The sequence below is a fragment of the Penaeus chinensis genome, chromosome 24 (assembly GCF_019202785.1).
Source record: "Penaeus chinensis breed Huanghai No. 1 chromosome 24, ASM1920278v2, whole genome shotgun sequence".
Lineage (NCBI taxonomy): Eukaryota > Metazoa > Arthropoda > Malacostraca > Decapoda > Penaeidae > Penaeus > Penaeus chinensis.
This window is the reverse complement of record NC_061842.1, coordinates 25,876,817-25,895,493: the sequence shown is the minus strand read 5'-3', so window position 1 is coordinate 25,895,493 and position 18,677 is coordinate 25,876,817. Positions and strand designations below refer to the sequence as shown.

Sequence of the window (18,677 nt, the reverse complement as noted above, 5' to 3'; positions counted from 1 at the left end):
TAATAGAGAGTCCATGCCCCCCCCCCCCCCCTCTCCATCCTTTTGCTCTTCCTGCAGTGTACTTCGTCTCGGCCTCAACGCGAAGGGAAGCGTTACGCCTCTCGGCTCGCACTCGGCCGCTGCTCCCCGCAGCCCCCAAGGCACAGACTCCCTCCCCTTTTCGGGGCGAGGCGGACTAACCCTTCCTTTCCTCCCTCCTCCCCCCTCCCCTCTTCTCTTCCTCCCCCCCTCCACTCCCCTCTTCTCTCCCTCCCCCCTTCCCACCCTCTCTTCCTTCCTGATCCTCGCCCCTTCCATCCCGGTTCACGAGCTTCCTACTCCTCCTTAATCTCCCTTCCTTCCTCCTCGCTTTCCTGACCTGTACCTCGCCCTTCCTTCTTCTTCTTTCTCACCTCTTCCTCCTCCTCTTCCTCTTCCGTCCGCTTCCCAGCCGTACTTTCCCTAACCAGTTTGGTCCCTCTCTCTTCCCCGCGTACATCCGAGTACATCCCCTTTCACGCTCAGTGTATGCGACTATGCACCTTCCTGTCCCTTCCCCTTCCCCTTCCCCTTCCCCGCGCCCCTAGCCCCTAATCTGCTAGCCCCTCTTCCTCTCTCTTTATCCAATTAAGTCTTCACCTTGCCTTTGACTTGTGCTGAGTGTGTTTGTATCTCTCTCTCTCTCTCTCTCTCTCTCTCTCTCTCTCTCTCTCTCTCTCTCTCTCTCTCTCTCTCTCTCTCTCTCTCTCTCTCCTCCTGTCTACCTGCGTTCCCTGTCTACGCTTCACACCGTTTTCATTTCCCTTTCCTCTCCCTCTCCGTTCTTATCAACCTGCGAACCTCCTACCGTTTTCGTTCCCACTACCCCCCCCCCCCCCCCGGTGAGCGGTCCAACCCGAAACAGCGTGGCGGCGCGTTAGGGCTTGTTTACCCGGCCGCATCTCCCCCGCGTGTTTACAAATCCTTACAAAAACCCTCGCGAGATTTCTTTTCACGTGAGCGTCCGGCACAGAAATGTGGAAGTAGCGGCGGGTCCCCGGGTGCTTCCAGCGTAAACAGGAGTACCGTTTCCCTTCTTCCAGCGGTTGTGTGTAGGAGGCAGAGAGAGTGAAGCATGAGAAAGAGAAATTAGAGAGAGAAAAGAGAGAGAGAGAATGTGTGTGCGCGTCTGTGTGTGCGTGTGTGTGTGCGTGTGTGTGTGCGTGTGTGTGTGCGTGTGTGTGTGCGTGTGTGTGTGCGTGTGTGTGTGCGTGTGTGTGTGCGTGTGTGTGTGCGTGTGTGTGTGCGTGTGTGTGTGCGTGTGTGTGTGCGTGTGTGTGTGCGTGTGTGTGTGCGTGTGTGTGTGCGTGTGTGTGTGCGTGTGTGTGTGCGTGTGTGTGTGCGTGTGTGTGTGCGTGTGTGTGTGCGTGTGTGTGTGCGTGTGTGTGTGCGTGTGTGTGTGCGTGTGTGTGTGCGTGTGTGTGTGCGTGTGCTGTGCGTGTGCGTGTGCGTGTGCGTGTGCGTGTGCGTGTGCGTGTGCGTGTGCGTGTGCGTGTGCGTGTGCGTGTGCGTGTGCGTGTGCGTGTGCGTGTGCGTGTGCGTGTGCGTGTGCGTGTGCGTGTGCGTGTGCGTGTGCGTGTGCGTGTGCGTGTGCGTGTGCGTGTGCGTGTGCGTGTGCGTGTGCGTGTGCGTGTGCGTGTGCGTGTGCGTGTGCGTGTGCGTGTGCGTGTGCGTGTGCGTGTGCGTGTGCGTGTGCGTGTGCGTGTGCGTGTGCGTGTGCGTGTGCGTGTGCGTGTGCGTGTGCGTGTGCGTGTGCGTGTGCGTGTGCGTGTGCGTGTGCGTGTGCGTGTGCGTGTGCGTGTGCGTGTGCGTGTGCGTGTGCGTGTGCGTGTGCGTGTGCGTGTGCGTGTGCGTGTGCGTGTGCGTGTGCGTGTGCGTGTGCGTGTGCGTGTGCGTGTGCGTGTGCGTGTGCGTGTGCGTGTGCGTGTGCGTGTGCGTGTGCGTGTGCGTGTGCGTGTGCGTGTGCGTGTGCGTGTGCGTGTGCGTGTGCGTGTGCGTGTGCGTGTGCGTGTGCGTGTGCGTGTGCGTGTGCGTGTGCGTGTGCGTGTGCGTGTGCGTGTGCGTGTGCGTGTGCGTGTGCGTGTGCGTGTGCGTGTGCGTGTGCGTGTGCGTGTGCGTGTGCGTGTGCGTGTGCGTGTGCGTGTGCGTGTGCGTGTGCGTGTGCGTGTGCGTGTGCGTGTGCGTGTGCGTGTGCGTGTGCGTGTGCGTGTGCGTGTGCGTGTGCGTGTGCGTGTGCGTGTGCGTGTGCGTGTGCGTGTGCGTGTGCGTGTGCGTGTGCGTGTGCGTGTGCGTGTGCGTGTGCGTGTGCGTGTGCGTGTGCGTGTGCGTGTGCGTGTGCGTGTGCGTGTGCGTGTGCGTGTGCGTGTGCGTGTGCGTGTGCGTGTGCGTGTGCGTGTGCGTGTGCGTGTGCGTGTGCGTGTGCGTGTGCGTGTGCGTGTGCGTGTGCGTGTGCGTGTGCGTGTGCGTGTGCGTGTGCGTGTGCGTGTGCGTGTGCGTGTGCGTGTGCGTGTGCGTGTGCGTGTGCGTGTGCGTGTGCGTGTGCGTGTGCGTGTGCGTGTGCGTGTGCGTGTGCGTGTGCGTGTGCGTGTGCGTGTGCGTGTGCGTGTGCGTGTGCGTGTGCGTGTGCGTGTGCGTGTGCGTGTGCGTGTGCGTGTGCGTGTGCGTGTGCGTGTGCGTGTGCGTGTGCGTGTGCGTGTGCGTGTGCGTGTGCGTGTGCGTGTGCGTGTGCGTGTGCGTGTGCGTGTGCGTGTGCGTGTGCGTGTGCGTGTGCGTGTGCGTGTGCGTGTGCGTGTGCGTGTGCGTGTGCGTGTGCGTGTGCGTGTGCGTGTGCGTGTGCGTGTGCGTGTGCGTGTGCGTGTGCGTGTGCGTGTGCGTGTGCGTGTGCGTGTGCGTGTGCGTGTGCGTGTGCGTGTGCGTGTGCGTGTGCGTGTGCGTGTGCGTGTGCGTGTGCGTGTGCGTGTGCGTGTGCGTGTGCGTGTGCGTGTGCGTGTGCGTGTGCGTGTGCGTGTGCGTGTGCGTGTGCGTGTGCGTGTGCGTGTGCGTGTGCGTGTGCGTGTGCGTGTGCGTGTGCGTGTGCGTGTGCGTGTGCGTGTGCGTGTGCGTGTGCGTGTGCGTGTGCGTGTGCGTGTGCGTGTGCGTGTGCGTGTGCGTGTGCGTGTGCGTGTGCGTGTGCGTGTGCGTGTGCGTGTGCGTGTGCGTGTGCGTGTGCGTGTGCGTGTGCGTGTGCGTGTGCGTGTGCGTGTGCGTGTGCGTGTGCGTGTGCGTGTGCGTGTGCGTGTGCGTGTGCGTGTGCGTGTGCGTGTGCGTGTGCGTGTGCGTGTGCGTGTGCGTGTGCGTGTGCGTGTGCGTGTGCGTGTGCGTGTGCGTGTGCGTGTGCGTGTGCGTGTGCGTGTGCGTGTGCGTGTGCGTGTGCGTGTGCGTGTGCGTGTGCGTGTGCGTGTGCGTGTGCGTGTGCGTGTGCGTGTGCGTGTGCGTGTGCGTGTGCGTGTGCGTGTGCGTGTGCGTGTGCGTGTGCGTGTGCGTGTGCGTGTGCGTGTGCGTGTGCAATAATGGCTGCAACAATGAGAGCATTCAAGTACACAGGCAAACACACTGTAGAGGCGAGGGAGTACATGCTGGTGTAGATGAGTGTGGTGCACAGGGCGAGCCGTTACGTGTGCACGGCCTTGCACAATAGCAGCTGCAGTGTCAAGGACGTCGAGTCCGGAGCTGCTATGGAAGTTTCCCTCAGCCACGCCGCCCTTCCTCTCGCCGCACGCCCTCCGCCGTCTCTCACTCCTCTTTAGACTATCTTTCCCCTTTCCACCTTCCTCCGCCGCCCCGCCTTCTTCCCTCCTCTTCCTCCTCCTCTTTCCCCTCGCTCTTCTCTCCTCCGATCACGCGTCTCCCCTCAATCCCCGAGACACCTCTCCTCCCATTATCGGCCAAGCTGCTCCCATTGCCCCTTACCTTGCTCTTTTCCCTTCCTCTCCTGGCGGATCCTCAACTCTTCCCCGGTGCCCCCCGCCCCTCCCTCTGCCACGCCCTCGCGCCCACCGCACTCATTTATTCAGGCGAGTATCAGCCCATCAGCATTCATTGTCGCCGTCTATTAGGCGCGGGACAGGCCATTGCCTTCGCCTCGGGGCCACGCCTCCGACCAGCGACTCAAGGAAGGGACTTTGTCGCGACGTCCCCGCCCTCCCCTAATGACGGGCGGAGTGGGTGTTCCATTCCTCTCCGGTCGAAGTGCGTGCGGGGGCGACCTCACGCAGCTCCATCGCCTCCCGAATCGCTGCTTCCGGCGTAACACCGACGGCCCGCCCTTGCCGCGAGAGCCCCGTCGGTTCGCGAAGCCCGATCGCTCGGCCTCCGACGGCGGCGTGCATGCAGGCATCGACGCGCCCTGCCACCGGTGCTGTCGCCCGCGGTCCCTCAGCGCTCTGTCCGCGCCAAAGCTGGGGATCGATCCAGATGGAGATGGTACGACCACACCCACGCTCACGCGGCCACCTCCCGCCCCTCGCGCTTACCTCCCACCGACCTCCTCCCACGACCACCGGAAAACATGCGGGACGACCACTGAGGACCCATCAGACGACGAGGCACGAAGGCGTGCCACGTCGCCGCACGAACCATCAAGACACCATCGCCACGAAGGAATGGCGGCGCTCCGGGCCGGGGACATTACGGGGCCAAAGCTAGATTTACGCTGTGGTGGGGATTACGGGCGGGGGAGGGGGGGAGGGCGGAAGGGGCTGTAGAAAAGGCGTAAAAGGGAGGCAATCACAGCAATAACGGCGGGAAGAGGGGAAAGCCGGACGGCCACGACCACGACAGAATTCGGGGAAAGGAAAAAGGTTGAATGATCGCTATCTCGTGTCTCCTTCCTGGGCAGCGTGACCTTGAGAACGTTGGCGAGGAACGTTGGGAAAACGTTTGTCTCGCCCGTGACCTTGCATGCTCGAGTAAGCCAATATGCATGCCAATTCACATGCCATTGGTAAACATATTGCAACATATGGCGAGGCACGCGTAACCAACCGACGGGCGGGGACCAAAACAAAGCCATTACAGAGGCGGGCGAAGTCCATTTACGCAGAGACCACTGTATGCTCGAAGCCGCCACGCGAGTCATAACCTCGGCTAAGAGGACGCTTACACCCGCTTAGCGTCTTGCAAGGAGCCGCTGGGAAGGAGGAAGGAGGGAGGAGGGAGGAGGGAGGAGGGAGGAGGGAGGAGGGAGGAGGGAGGAGGGAGGAGGGAGGAGGGAGGAGGGAGGAGGAAGGAGGGAGGAGGGAGGAGGGAGGAGGGAGGAGGAAGGAGGGAGGAGGGAGGAGGGAGGAGGGAGGAGGGAGGAGGGAGGAGGGAGGAGGGAGGAGGGAGGAGGGAGGAGGGAGGAGGGAGGAGGGAGGAGGGAGGAGGGAGGAGGGAGGAGGGAGGAGGGAGGAGGGAGGAGGGAGGAGGGAGGAGGGAGGAGGGAGGAGGGAGGAGGGAGGAGGAAGGAGGGAGAGAGGGGGAAGGGGGAAGAAGGGAAGGTGCAGGAGTGAAAAGGAAGGAGGGAAGGGGCAGGAGGGAGGGGGAAGGAGGAAGGGCTTACAAGGGACGAGGAGGAGGAAGAGGAGGAGGAAGAGGAGGAGGAAGAGGAGGAGGAAGAGGAGGAGGAAGAGGAGGAGGAAGAGGAGGAGGAAGAGGGAGGAGGGAGGAGGAAGGAGGGAGGAAGGAGGGAAGGGGCAGGAGGGAGGGGGAAGGAGGAAGGGCTTACAAGGGACGAGGAGGAGGAAGAGGAGATATGAAAGAGGGAGAAAGGGGATATTATAGAGGGTGGAAAGGGAGGGAAGAGATTTAAAGAGAAAGAGAAAAAAAAAAGCGAAGACTCGAAAACCAACACTTAAATGAACGTGTGACAGCGGAAGTGCACGAGACTGACTCATCTCGATAAAAGGACTGCTAGAAGGTTGGAGGCCGCCCCCCCCTCTCGGTTTTCGTCGTCAACTTCATTCTCAAAACTTATTTTCGCTTGTCTGGAGATGAGAGAGGGATGTCTTGGCGCCGTTCAATGGATAACAAGCTTTTCTTGTGGAATGGAGGAGAGGAAACAGATAGATAGATAGATAAACAGATAGAGAGGAGGGAGAGAGAGATATGAAAGAGGGAGAAAGGGGATATTATAGAGGGTGGAAAGGGAGGGAAGAGATTTAAAGAGAAAGAGAAAAAAAAAAGCGGGGACTCGAAAACAAGGGAAAGTGACAATTTCTCCTCCTCCTCCTCCTCCTTCCTCTTCTCATAAAATCCAAAATCATTTTAAATACTCCCCCCCCCCAAAAAAAAAAAAAAAAAAAGCAATGAATAACCGACTTCAATATTCCCCGTTAATCGTATTCTTCAAAGGCGCACACACGTCCGTCGCGAGAGGTCAAAGGTCAGAGGGCTAAGAAGCTCGGGGCTGGATGCGAAGACGAGACCGGGAAAGCGCCAGAGGAAGTGAGGACGAGGGAGGGGGGAGGGAAGGAAGGAGGGAGGGAAGGAGGGAAGGAGGCACCAGCCCCCCTCCAGCAATAATTGATGCTCCTTTCTCTTCCCTCTTTCCTCTTTCTCCTTCTCTTTCTTTCTCTCTCACTTTGTTTTTCTGTCTGTCTCGTTGTCTCCGGCTCTCTCTCTCTCTCTCTCTCTCTCTATCTCTATCTCTATCTCTATCTCTATCTCTATCTCTATCTCTATCTCTATCTCTATCTCTATCTCTATCTCTATCTCTATCTCTATCTCTATCTCTATCTCTATCTCTCTCTCTCTCTCTCTCTCTCTCTCTCTCTCTCTCTCTCTCTCTCTCTCTCTCTCTCTCCTCGATGCACCTCCTTTGATCTGGCTAAAAGCGAAACAACTCCCAGCCGCCGAACTGCGGTAAGACCTCTTGAATATCTTTGCGTGGCTGTCAGTACTATCCTTAATGAATCCAGACGGGGTCTTACAAGAACGATGGGAAGTAGTGCTGACGAAGGTCGCTCTCCCCCACTCGCTCTCCTCCACTCTCTCTCCACCCCCCTCCCTCTCTCTCTCTCTCTCTCCTCTCCCTCTCCCTCTCCCTCTCCCTCTCCCTCTCCCTCTCCCTCTCCCTCTCCCTCTCCCTCTCCCTCTCCCTCTCCCTCTCCTCTCCCTCTCCCTCTCCCTCTCTCTCTCTCTCTCTCTCTCTCTCTCTCTCTCTTCTCTCTCTCTCTCTCTCTCTCTCTCTCTCTCTCTCTCTCTCCTCTCTCTCTCTCTCTCTCTCTCTCTCTCTCTCTCTCTCCTCTCCCTCTCTCCTCTCCTCTCTCTCTCTCTCTCTCTCTCTCTCTCTCTCTCTCTCTCCCTCCCTCCCTCTCTCTCTCTCTCTCTCTCTCTCTCTGCGTGCACCTTTCGCAATGTCTTGTCCCATAGAAAACCCACCATTCCCGAACTCACACACGACTAAATCAAAATCGGATGTAAATGCCACTTCTCTCCAGTGAATGGAACGGCACTGTTACCAGGTACGTAAAGAAGCTTACCAAAAAACGACAACTGAACACGACGTAACAATGACTCACCCTCACGGCAAGTCATAAAATAAAATGGGGGAAATAAACAAACAAATCAAGTACCCTATTGACAGCTAATGGTCTTTACTCTTCTCTCTCTCTCTCTCTCTCTCTCTCTCTCTCTCTCTCTCTCTCTCTCTCTCTCTCTCTCTCTCTCTCTCTCTCTCTCTCTCTCTCTTCTTTCTTCTCTCATCTCTCTTCCCTTTTCTTTTTCCCTCTCCTCTAACTCCACCTCTCCTTCCTCCCTCTCCCTCCAACTCTTATTCTTCCTCTTCTCCCTCTCCCTCCATCCCTCCTCACCGCAATGCCATCATATTTCCAGACGACCAACAAGTTTTCCTCTCCTTCTCTCCCCTCGCTCTCTCCCCACCTTCCCGGGGAGCGAGAAGTACGGCGACCCTCCCGGTAACATCCTATGGTCCGCTAGTGGTTTCTATGGCAACGTGCAACGCTCTCTCCCATCTCCCTCTCCCTCCCTCCCTCTCTCTCATCCTTCTTTCTTCCTCCCTTCCTCCCCTATCCTCCTCTTTCTATCTCTTGCTCTCTCTTCCTCTCCTCTCTATTCTTCTCTCTCCCTCTCCTCCCCACGAAAACGTCTGCCTCCAGCAAGGCCAAGACTCGGGTTTGCTCAGGACAATTAAACTGTCTCTCTCCCTCCTCTTTTGGTCAATAAGATCAGCCCGGCCATCTGAGCGACGCTACAGAATTCATCCTTTCTGGAATAGTCAGCGACTTGCGAGGTGGGGCTGACTCACAACAAGTGGCAGTTATCTAATATAAATACCGGGGACTTTATACAAAACAAGTGACGATGACTTTCTAAAGACTTTCAACAAGTGATATCCACCCGAAAGTAACAGTAACTTGAGACAAGTGACGGAAGCTCTATAAACAAGTGACTCAGACTCAAAACAAAGAGACGGTGATTTAAAAAAAACAAAAACAAACAGTGACTCGAAAACAAGGGAAAGTGACAAAAAAAAAAGAAAGAGAAAAAAAAAAGCGGGGACTCGAAAACAAGGGAAGGTGACAAAAGAAAAGAAAAGAAAAGATAGAGAGAAAAAAAAAAGCGAAGACTCGAAAACCAACACTTAAATGAACGTGTGACAGCGGAAGTGCACGAGACTGACTCATCTCGATAAAAGGACTGCTAGAAGGTTGGAGGCCGCCCCCCCCCCCTCTCGGTTTTCGTCGTCAACTTCATTCTCAAAACTTATTTTCGCTTGTCTGGAGATGAGAGAGGATGTCTTGGCGCCGTTCAATGGATAACAAGCTTTTCTTGTGGAATGGAGGAGAGGAAACAGATAGATAGATAGATAAACAGATAGAGAGGAGGGAGAGAGGAGATATGAAAGAGGGAGAAAGGGGATATTATAGAGGGTGGGAAAGGGAGGGAAGAGATTTAAAGAGAAAGAGAAAGTGAAAGTGAAAGAGAGAGAGAGAGAGAGAGAGAGAGAGAGAGAGAGAGAGAGAGAGAGATAGAGATAGAGATAGAGATAGAGATAGAGATAGAGATAGAGAGAGAGAGAGAGAGAGAGAGAGAGAGAGAGAGAGAGAGAGAGAGAGAGAGAGAGAGCGAGAGAGCGAGAGAGAGAGAGCGATGGGGGCGGGAGCGTAATAGGAAACGTGTCGCAATTGCTGTCTTCTCACACGTTTCCTCTGCGTACTTCTCACACGTTTCCTCTGCGTACATGTTTCCCACATACACAGACTCCCCCCCCCCCCTACAAACACTTTCTACGTCCACCCTCTTTCTCCTATTCTTCTCTCCTCTCTCTCTCTTTCTCTCACATACACACTCAGAGAAAGAAAAAGAGAAAGAGAGAGAGAGATGGAGATGGAGAGAAAAAAATAAAGAGGGAGAAAGAGAGAAAGCGAGGGCGAGCAATACCCCCATGTTCCATCATAAAATCCGTGAAAATTAAAGTGCGAGAGGCGGGGAAACAGATCCTGAGTTCCGTCGTGCTCCCCCCCCCCCCCGCAACCACCCACCCCCACACCCTTTACCCGTATTCGGCCGATTTGAGCCTCTAGCAGCGAATAAAAAAAAGGAAAAAAAGAAGAAAAAAGAAAAAAACACGCTCCCTGCCAACCGTCGCCGCAATTAAAAGCGCAAAGGGCCAATGGCCGCATGTGTGAGTGCCCTTTTATGCTCCCGACGATGCACAAGCCCAGTCATAGACAGACAGACACAGACACACACGCACGCACACACCAAGTTCCCCGTCGCGTAGGTGTGCGTCGAGGGGAAAGCCCGGTGGTCGATAACGTCCCAATAGCTCTCAATTCCCCGGTAATCAACTGGTGCCGCCGGTCGTCATACTCACCACTCGGACCTGCCACGGAGCGGAGTCGTCCTCATGACCACCTGGGATTCAAAGAGGTCCAGTCGTAATCCTCACTCCGGCTCCTCATGATCACGGCTCGCTCACGGCTGTCAATTAGGGTCGCGACACTCGGCTCCGTACTACATCACACACTCACTATCTGCACATTGCCCACGATCAAAAACAAAGGCTGGCTCCTCGCACTTCCAACACGCGAGGCTTACTCGTGGGGAAACGGAGTCAATTATCAAAGCACTTTCATCTTGGCATCTAACACAAGCCAATTGGATCGACACTCACTAGTGTTTACATGCGAAACGCACTCAATTATGGAACGCGGCAGCGAGGTTGCGTTCGGCACACTGGAAAGGGGATGGCAAGGAGGCCCAGGCGTGTTGACCTGGCCGACGATCCCTCCAGTCAATAAGTCACTCCCTACTCCACATACTTTGACTTTTGACTTGAGAGGTCGTGGGCTGTTTCCGGGTTAAGCCACTTCACACTCACACAATTCCAGCCAGCGTGTTCCCGGCGACACCCTGCACGCTAACGCAGGCCGACGTCGCTCACAGGTCTGCCCTGCGTCCGCCTGGAAGGTCCCAAACGCAGGCCAGCTACACGTGACACAGGTGGAGCCCGAGAGCCGCCGGCATGATGACACCACCTTCCTCTCGGCGTCTGCCTGCACCACTGTGTGTGCCGCTCCCCTCGCCGTGTACGACCAGCGTGCTCGTGTGTGTGAGTGTGTACGTGCGAGGAGAGGTTTGAGGGGAGACTGAGAAGTGAGGCGCAAGGGCGAGGGGCCGGGCCGCGACGACCGCCAGTCCGTTCTGGCGAGGAGCGAAGGCGGACCGCGCGCCTCACCCTCACCACGGCACCAGCGCTCACCATAACATCACACCATCAAATCATCATCACAATCAGCACTATGATGCCTCGCCCGGGACCTCCCCATGCCCTGCTTCCGGCGCCCGGCTGCTCCTCTCGCAGAGAGCGAGAGCGAGACCGAGAGAGAGAGAGAGAGAGAGAGAGAGAGAGAGAGAGAGAGAGAGAGAGAGAGAGAGAGAGAGAGAGAGAGAGAGAATGTGTGTGTGAAGTGTACAAACAGGATAGTACATAGGTACTCAGCAAAGCCAACGGCGTTAGCAACAGTGAATGAGTCAGGTAGGAGTGGCACGAATGACTAATAAAACGGCGAGGAAGGGTGGGCGAAGCACTAACACGATAAAGATAGAGAACAGAGAGAATAGCAAACAAACACCGAAAAGACAACCATTACTACAAGAAAAAATAAAGAAATATAAAAGGAGAACGAGACTCCAGGGAGGGAGGGAGGGAAGAAGGGGAAGAATGGATATAGGGAGAGAGGGAGGGAGGGAGAGAGCAAAACAGACGAAAGAAACAGGCAAGAGGAAGAGACCAAGAGAAAGAGACAAGAGAAAGAGACAAACTCCCCCCCCCTCCCGCCGCGACATCCTTCCCCCCCCCCAAGCAATCGCCGGTGTAGAGGCTACTCGGCGCCTCCTGCAGCCCAGTAGGACTCGCAGGAACCCCCCCTCCCCCCCTCCCCCCCTACACACAAACAACGGTAGCCACAGCGGACCGGATATCGCAGGTTTGCCGTCCTAACAACAAACCTATCCGGATGCCGACAAAATCTAATCTACGCGAGACAAGTGTACAAGCTGTTCGAAAGGCCCGGGGGTATTGGCTCCCCCCCCTTTGCCCCCTCTCCCTCCTCTTCGCCATCTCTCCCCTCTTCGTCAATTTTCTCTTGTGCTTTCTCTTTTTTTTCTTTTTTTTATCTTGTTCAGTCATTTTCTTCTCATTATTTATATTCGTTTATTCATTTTTTTCTTCGGTCACCGTATTTCCTTTCTTCCCTAATAATTTCCCTCCTAGAAGCATATAAATAACATTCTCTCTCCCTCCCTCCTCTCTCCCTTCCCTTTACTCCCTCTTCCTCTTTTTTTTTCTCTCTCTCTCTCTCTCACTCTTTCCCCCCTTTTCCAATCCTCTCCTTCCTACCATTCTACATCTCTCCTCCCTTTCCTCCTCTTCCCCTCACTATCGCCGGCTGCGTCCGTTCCCCTCTCTCTCTCCCCTCGTAGGCATATCCCTCCCCTTCGTTGTTTTCCAATAAACATCGCCGGCGTTTGTGTATGTATGTGTGTATGTTTTCTCCCTACTGCTCGCACTAGTCTCGGCGTTTCGGGTTACTCTAAGTGCTTCTGCTATTTTCTTCCTCTTTCTCTTTCTCTCTGTCTCTCTCTCTCTCTCTCTCTGTCTCTCTCTGTCTCTCTGTCTCTCTCTCTCTCTCTCGCTCCTTTCTCCCTTCCTTCCTTCCCCCATACAGTAAACAAGTAAACAAACACGCATATAATTACACAAAAATACACACACACATTCCCACATATTCCCTTCTGCACCTGTAACTGTACCCCGTAAGGCTCGCAGAGGCACGGGCTCTTGCTGTGTAACTTGCCTTCTTGTAATGATGCACCCAAAGACTGCGAATACGCTACAAAAGCTGCATTGTATGGCTTCGACGTCGAGTACCCCCACCCCCCTCTCTCCTACTCCTCCTCCTCCTCCTCCTTCTGATCCCCTTCTCCTCCTCTCCTCCTCCTCCTCCTCCTGCTCCCCCTCCTTTCCTCCTCTCCTCCTCATCCTCCTCCTCCTCCTTCTCCACAATGGGATCTCCGTCGCAGACAAGTGTACAATAACCTCCTTTTAAGGCAAAGTTTCGCACAAAAGACCGTAAGGAGGCAATTAATCTTAATTATGTACTAAGGCACAAGCATGTGGATTTATAAAGATGTTGTGTGGAGCAAGCTCTGTCTCGCTATCTTCCTCACTATTACTGTCTGTCTGTCCGAATTTGTATGCGCGTGCTTCTGTATGCAAGAGTTTTTTTAGTGTTGGTACGTCTGTGTGCATGTGTGTGCTACTGTATGAGTTTGTATGTAAGTATGTATGGATGTATGCATGCATGTATGTATGCATATGTGTATGTATGTATAAGTTTAAGTACATAATCGCGTGAGTGTGGTAACTGTCTATCTCCCCCCCCCCCCCCCGATCCCTCACCTGCAGATGGCTAACCAACCGATCTCTGCAATATCTTCCCGCTCCTTGTCGGCATGCACGCCGTTGCAAGATGACCTACGAAGTGTCCTCGTCGAAATAAACCGACCTGTTGCAAGCACGATTCTCGAAGCCTTTTTCTTTCTTTTCTTTTTATTTATGCCAATGCTTCTTATATCAATATTTTCCTTATTAAAGATTGAAGACTGCATATACAATGACTCCGGTAGCAACACTAACAAAGCAATCCAAATACAGTCAACAACACAGGAAGACTTTGGTCCATAATCTAGAATAACAATACAAAAAATAAAATCTTCTTCCTCCCCAAAATAAATACACACATAATAACAACGCAAAATTATTTTCCGAAACCACAATTAACACGTGTTTCTAAGGCCATTTTCCCTGATAAATGTGGAGCGCAGTGAGCCTTCTCCACCAGACGTCTGGAGTAATGGCGCTAAGCAAAAATATTTGACAAGGTCGATCGTTACAATTTCCCTTCTGAAAAGATCAAGAGAGGGGACCGAAGGAAAGGGGAAGGAGAGGGGAAGAAGGAGGGAAAGAAAAGAAGAGGGAGGGAAGGTGGCGAGGGAAAAGAAAAAAGAAGGGGAAGTAAAGAAGAACGGGGAAGGAGGGAGGGAATGAGAGGAAAAGAGGAGATAGGAGGATAAAAAAAAAAAAGACGGAGGGAGGAAAAGAGAAAGAAGAGAGACACTGAAGGGAGAGAGAGAAAATAAAAACAAAGAGGAAATATAAAAAAAAAAAAACAGCGAGCGGCACACAAGAGACAAGGGAAGAAAAGAGGGAAAGAGAAAGACAGCCAAGCAAAATAGATAAAAAAAAAAAAAATCTAAAACAAACCTCAAATTATGCAACAGCTAATAAAAGTTGCACAAGCCTTCCTTGCAGACATTCCTAAGCGAACCCCCATCGGTTAGGCCTTTGGCTCGATGATCACTTTTCGTTCGGATTCTGAGAGCTCCACTTCCTCGCCAATTCCTTGATTTTCTCTCTCAAGTTTAGGAGGGAAGGAAGAAGGGGGGGAGGGAAGAGAGAAAGAGAGGAGACGAGGAGGGATAGAGAGAGAGAGAGAGAGAGAGAGAGAGAGAGAGAGCGAGAGAGAGAGAGAGCGAGAGAGAGAAGAGCGAGAGAGAGAAGAGAGAGAGAGAGAGAGAGAGAGAGAGAGAGAGAGAGAGAGAGAGAGAGAGAGAGAGAGAGAGAGAGAGAGAGAGAGAGAAAGAGAGAGAGAAAGAGAATGAAGTTAATGGTAAAAACAGAATAGACCGAGAAAACAGTAAAGCGAAAAAGAAAAGAAATAGCGGAAGATAGCTAGATAGCTATAGAGAGAGAGAGATAAAACCAATAAAGAAAGACAAACAGGCAGAAATAAGGAAGAAGAAACGAAGAGGCAAGCGCAGACAGGTCCCCCGGCCCGCCCGCTAATCCCAAATTAATAATAGCCTCACGGAAGGATCTCCATACTATACGGACCTGTAATCTGGGCGAGAATTTCCACACGAATAAACCGGCCGAGATTAATTCGAGGCTCATATTCGCAGGGGCGTCTCCTCCCCGCCCTTTCCCGTCCTTCTCATTCCCCTCTTTCCCTTCCACCTCCCTTTCTTCGCTTTTTCCTTCCTCTTCCCTTTTATCTTGTCCTTCCCCGTCTTTCCCCTTATCCTCTTATTCCTTCCTCTTCCCTTTCTCCTTAACCTTCCTTTCAATTCTCTTTTCTTTTCCCCTTCCCTTTCACCTTGTCCTCTCCTTCCCTTCTTCCTCCTCTCACCCTCTATTCCCCTCTCCTCTTCCCCTCTTTCTTCCACGTTCCCCTGTCCCTCCCCCTCTTTCTCTCATTCCGAACTTCCTTAAAACAAGCTATCGACACGGGTTTCTACACCTACAGTCCCCTCACCTTCTCTCTTAATTTGCATAACAATCCTAAACAACCGAGGCTTCTCTATTTTACCCTGTACCCCCCCCCCCCCTAGCCGTAATCTACCCTGCTTTCCCCTGTTGAATCTACCCTGCTTTCCTCTGCCACTAGGATCTTACTAGGAAAGTAAGTCAAGTCAAGCCAAGCCAAGACAAAGGCAAAGGTAGTTTCCTCGACCCTTTTCTTCCCTTCCCCCTACCTCAATTCCCACCCTCTTTCCCTTCCCTTCCCTTCCCTTCCCTTCCCTTCCCTTCCCTTCCCTTCCCTTCCCCATCTCCCCCTTTTTCCCCCAATGATTTTGACGAGAAGATCCGAGGCACTGCGCTGAACAAGCCAAGGGGTTTTCCACCTGTCTGGGGACCTTGTGAAGGGCGGGGGAAGGGCGCAAAGGTGCAGGAAGTGGAGGTAGAGGAGGTGGAGAGGGAAGGTGGTGGAGGTAGAGGAGGTGGAGGTAGAGGGGGTAGAGGGGGAAGGCGGGGGAGGGGGAGGGTGGTGGAGGGCGAAGGCGGTGGAGAGGGAAGGAGAAGGGTGGAGGGGGAAGGTGGTGGAGGTAGAGGAGGTGGAGGGGGAAGGTGGTTGAGGGGGACGGGGGGGGGGGGAGGAGGAGGGGAAACGCTGGGATGGGAAGGCAGGTAATTTACTTTGAAAATTGACCCCACGAGTAGTCCATTTATCTTTCTCTCTCTCACTCCCTTTTTCTACTCTCCCGGACACTATTAGACAAAAGATTCAGGAACAGGGGGAGAGAAGAGAGGCGAAGGGGAGGGGAGGGGGAGTGAAACACGGAAGAGATAGAAGCAGGAAGTAGGGGGGGTAGAGGAATGAGTGATCTAAAAAGAGTCGAGTGAAAGTGAGAAGGGGGAAGAGGGATGGAGGATGGATGGAAGGAAGGAGAAAGTAAGGAGAGAGAAAGAGAGAGACAAAGAGAGAAAGAGAGAAAGAGAGAAAAAGAGTGCGAGAGAGAGAGAGAGAGAGAGAGAGAGAGAGAGAGAGAGAGAGAGAGAGAGAGAGAGAGAGAGAGAGAGAGAGAGAGAGAGAGAGAATGAACCAGAAGAGACCGAGCGAGCGAAAGGCAGAAATAGATAAATACACAGACCAACATTTAAACCAAACAGACATAAACTAACCCTCATAATGCCCTACCTGTCCACCCACCACTTCAAAGTCCCGAGGAAAATACGGCACGGGAGGAAGGGAGACTAAAGAAGAAAAGATGAATAAAGAAGAATAAAGAATAGCAGAATGAAGTAGAATAATCAACTCCCAACGAGAAGGGACGCGAAAGAAAAAGAGAAAACGAGACACATAGAGAGCTAAAAGAAAACGAAAGAGAGAGAGAGAGAGAGAGAGAGAGAGAGAGAGAGAGAGAGAGAGAGAGAGAGAGAGAGAGAGAGAGAGAGAGAGAGAGAGAGAGAGAGAGAGAAAAGAAAGAAAGGAGAGGGCGACCCGAAGACGAGTAGGAATGGGAAAGGGTCGTTAGTGCAAGACACAATATAGCGATCGCGACGTAAAGTGTGCAGTCCTGAGCTTAAAGGAGACCTGCCGCTACGCCCAGTGTCAGGGAAGCATTCATTATTATGTTATATGGACAGCCCTTCTGCATAGTCAGCCCCTCTCTCTCTCTCTCTCTCTCTCTCTCTCTCTCTCTCTCTCTCTCTCTCTCTCTCTCTCTCTCTCTCTCTCTCTCTCTTCCATTCTCTTCCTCTATATATCTCTCTCTCTTCCCTGATCTTTCTCGCTCTCTCTCTCTTCCCTGCTCTTCATCTCTCTCTCTCTCTCTCTCTCTCTCTCTCTCTCTTCCCTGATCTTTCTTTCTTTATTCTCCTCTTTCTTCTTTTACTTCCTTCAAGTCCCTGTGTATTTCATTAACTCTCACTAGATTAAAGAATACACAATGTTGCCATTCGGTTGTCGAGCCCGCCCCTCGAAGGAGATAATACGGAGAATTACCATAATCACCACCACCACCACCACATCATCACCTTCACCATCACCACCACCCCATCATCACGTTCACCACCATCATCACCATCACCACCATTATTATTATTATCCTCCTCCTCCTCCTCCTCCTCCTCCTCTTTATCTCTCTTCATCAGCGTGCCTCGTCACTTCCGAGACCGAGGTTGAAAGGCATGTTATCACAGACAGAGCAACCTTATACACGAAATAATGAGAGGGGCTTTATGGCTAACAAGAAATATAAAAAGAAAAAAAGAAAAAAAAGAAAGGAAACAAAGAGAAAAGGAGAGTTGAATCGCCGTTCATCTCGTTCAGCGAAGATGCTTGAATCAACCTCAATGCTTAGCGTATAACGGATGTTCTTGTAGATATTCTTGCATTCTCTTTTTCAGCGACAGAATCACGACCCCCTTTATATAACCATCGCGATATCAATGGCTGCAACTATTAGCCCCGTTCCTTCCGCTTTGAATTCATTTCCATAGCAGAACCCCAATACTACAATACTAATCATATCTACATCTTTCAAATTACAACGAAGTACTACCATACCCATACTCTCTAAAACCATTAAAAGTACAACCACTAAATCCCGCTTCTTATACCCAACCACACTACCACACACCTACCTCATTTTTTTTTTTTTCCCTCAAGACAAACCCCAACTCAAATCTCAAACCCCTTCCCCCTTCCCCTCCCCCTCCCTCTCCTTCCCTCCCCCTAATCCCCCCCAATCCTCTCGCCATTCCTCTTCGACGGCCGCACCGCTTCGACCCCCCCCCGCCCTCACCTCCCCTCCCCCCTCACCTCCCCCATCACCCATCACAAACTAACGAGCTTTGTTGCGGAATTAAGCCACCCCGGGGGGGCTTCTCCATCAATTCGCCGGCAAAGCGCCCTCGCTGCTCCCTCCGCCCAAAGAAAGGCTTCCACTCCTCTCCAACGCCCCTCCCTCCCTCCCCACCCCACTCCCCCCCTTCTCCCCTCTCTCTACTCTTCAATTCCCCCATACCCCTCTTCCCTAGCTCCGCTCTGACTTCCGACTCGCCCCTCTCTCTTCTTCTCCCTCCCCTCTCTCTCCTCCTACTCCCCCTCTCCCCTCTCCTCCCACTCTCCTACCTCCTCCTCTATCCCCCTCTCCCCTCTCCTCCTACTCCCCCTCTCCCCTCCTCTCCTCCCACTCTCCTACCCCCTACATCCATACAACCCGCGCGGTCTTCTACATAAGAGGTAAGAGAAATAGGAAAATGGGTGAAGAGAATGGGTGAGGACAATGCGTTAAGAGAATGGGTGAGGAAAGGGAAAAGGGGCAGCGATTGAGCGGAGGGGGGGGGGGGGAGCAGAAAGAGAGAGGAGGAGGAATAAAGGAAAGAAACGAAGAAGAGGGGTGTGGGAGGCAGAGAAGAAGAGGAAGAATATAAAATCCGTAAAAAAAAGGAGAGAGAAATGGTTAGAAGGTTAGCAGTAGGGAGAAAATCGGTAAGAAAAAAAAAAAAAAATGAAAAAAAGAAAGAAAATGAGGAAAGCGTGAGGAGAATTTAGGAGAGTCGAAATTAGCAGGAAAGTGTGGGGGATGATGAAGAAGAAGAAGAAGAAGAAGAAGAAGAAGATGAAGAAGAAGAGAGCGAAGAAGAAGAGAACGAGGAAGAAGAAGAGAACGAGGAAGAAGAAGAGAACGAGGAAGAAGAGAGGGTGAAGGTAGAATGAAGGTGGGCGGGTGGGCGGGCGGGTGGGCGTCCGAACCACCCATCATTCCGCGGGCGTTGTAAAGTTGAGATTCCCGAGTCAGCTCATCATAAACGCCCAAATGAACTA

The 18,677-nt window shown here is 53.2% G+C and overlaps 1 protein-coding gene across 10 annotated transcripts in view; it reads right to left on the bottom strand.

Annotated features, from left to right (window-relative positions):
* LOC125038191 (rap guanine nucleotide exchange factor 2-like) overlaps positions 1 to 18,677 on the bottom strand; it is a 242,104-nt gene that overhangs the window by 25,060 nt on the left and 198,367 nt on the right. The window contains exon 1 of one of the 10 annotated variants that reach the window (XM_047631587.1): positions 9,875 to 10,640. The exons of the other annotated variants lie outside the window; for them this stretch is intronic. The gene's annotated coding sequence lies outside the window, so the exon portion shown is untranslated. Of the gene's footprint in view, positions 1 to 9,874; positions 10,641 to 18,677 lie in introns of those variants that run through there. 10 annotated transcript variants of the gene reach the window in all.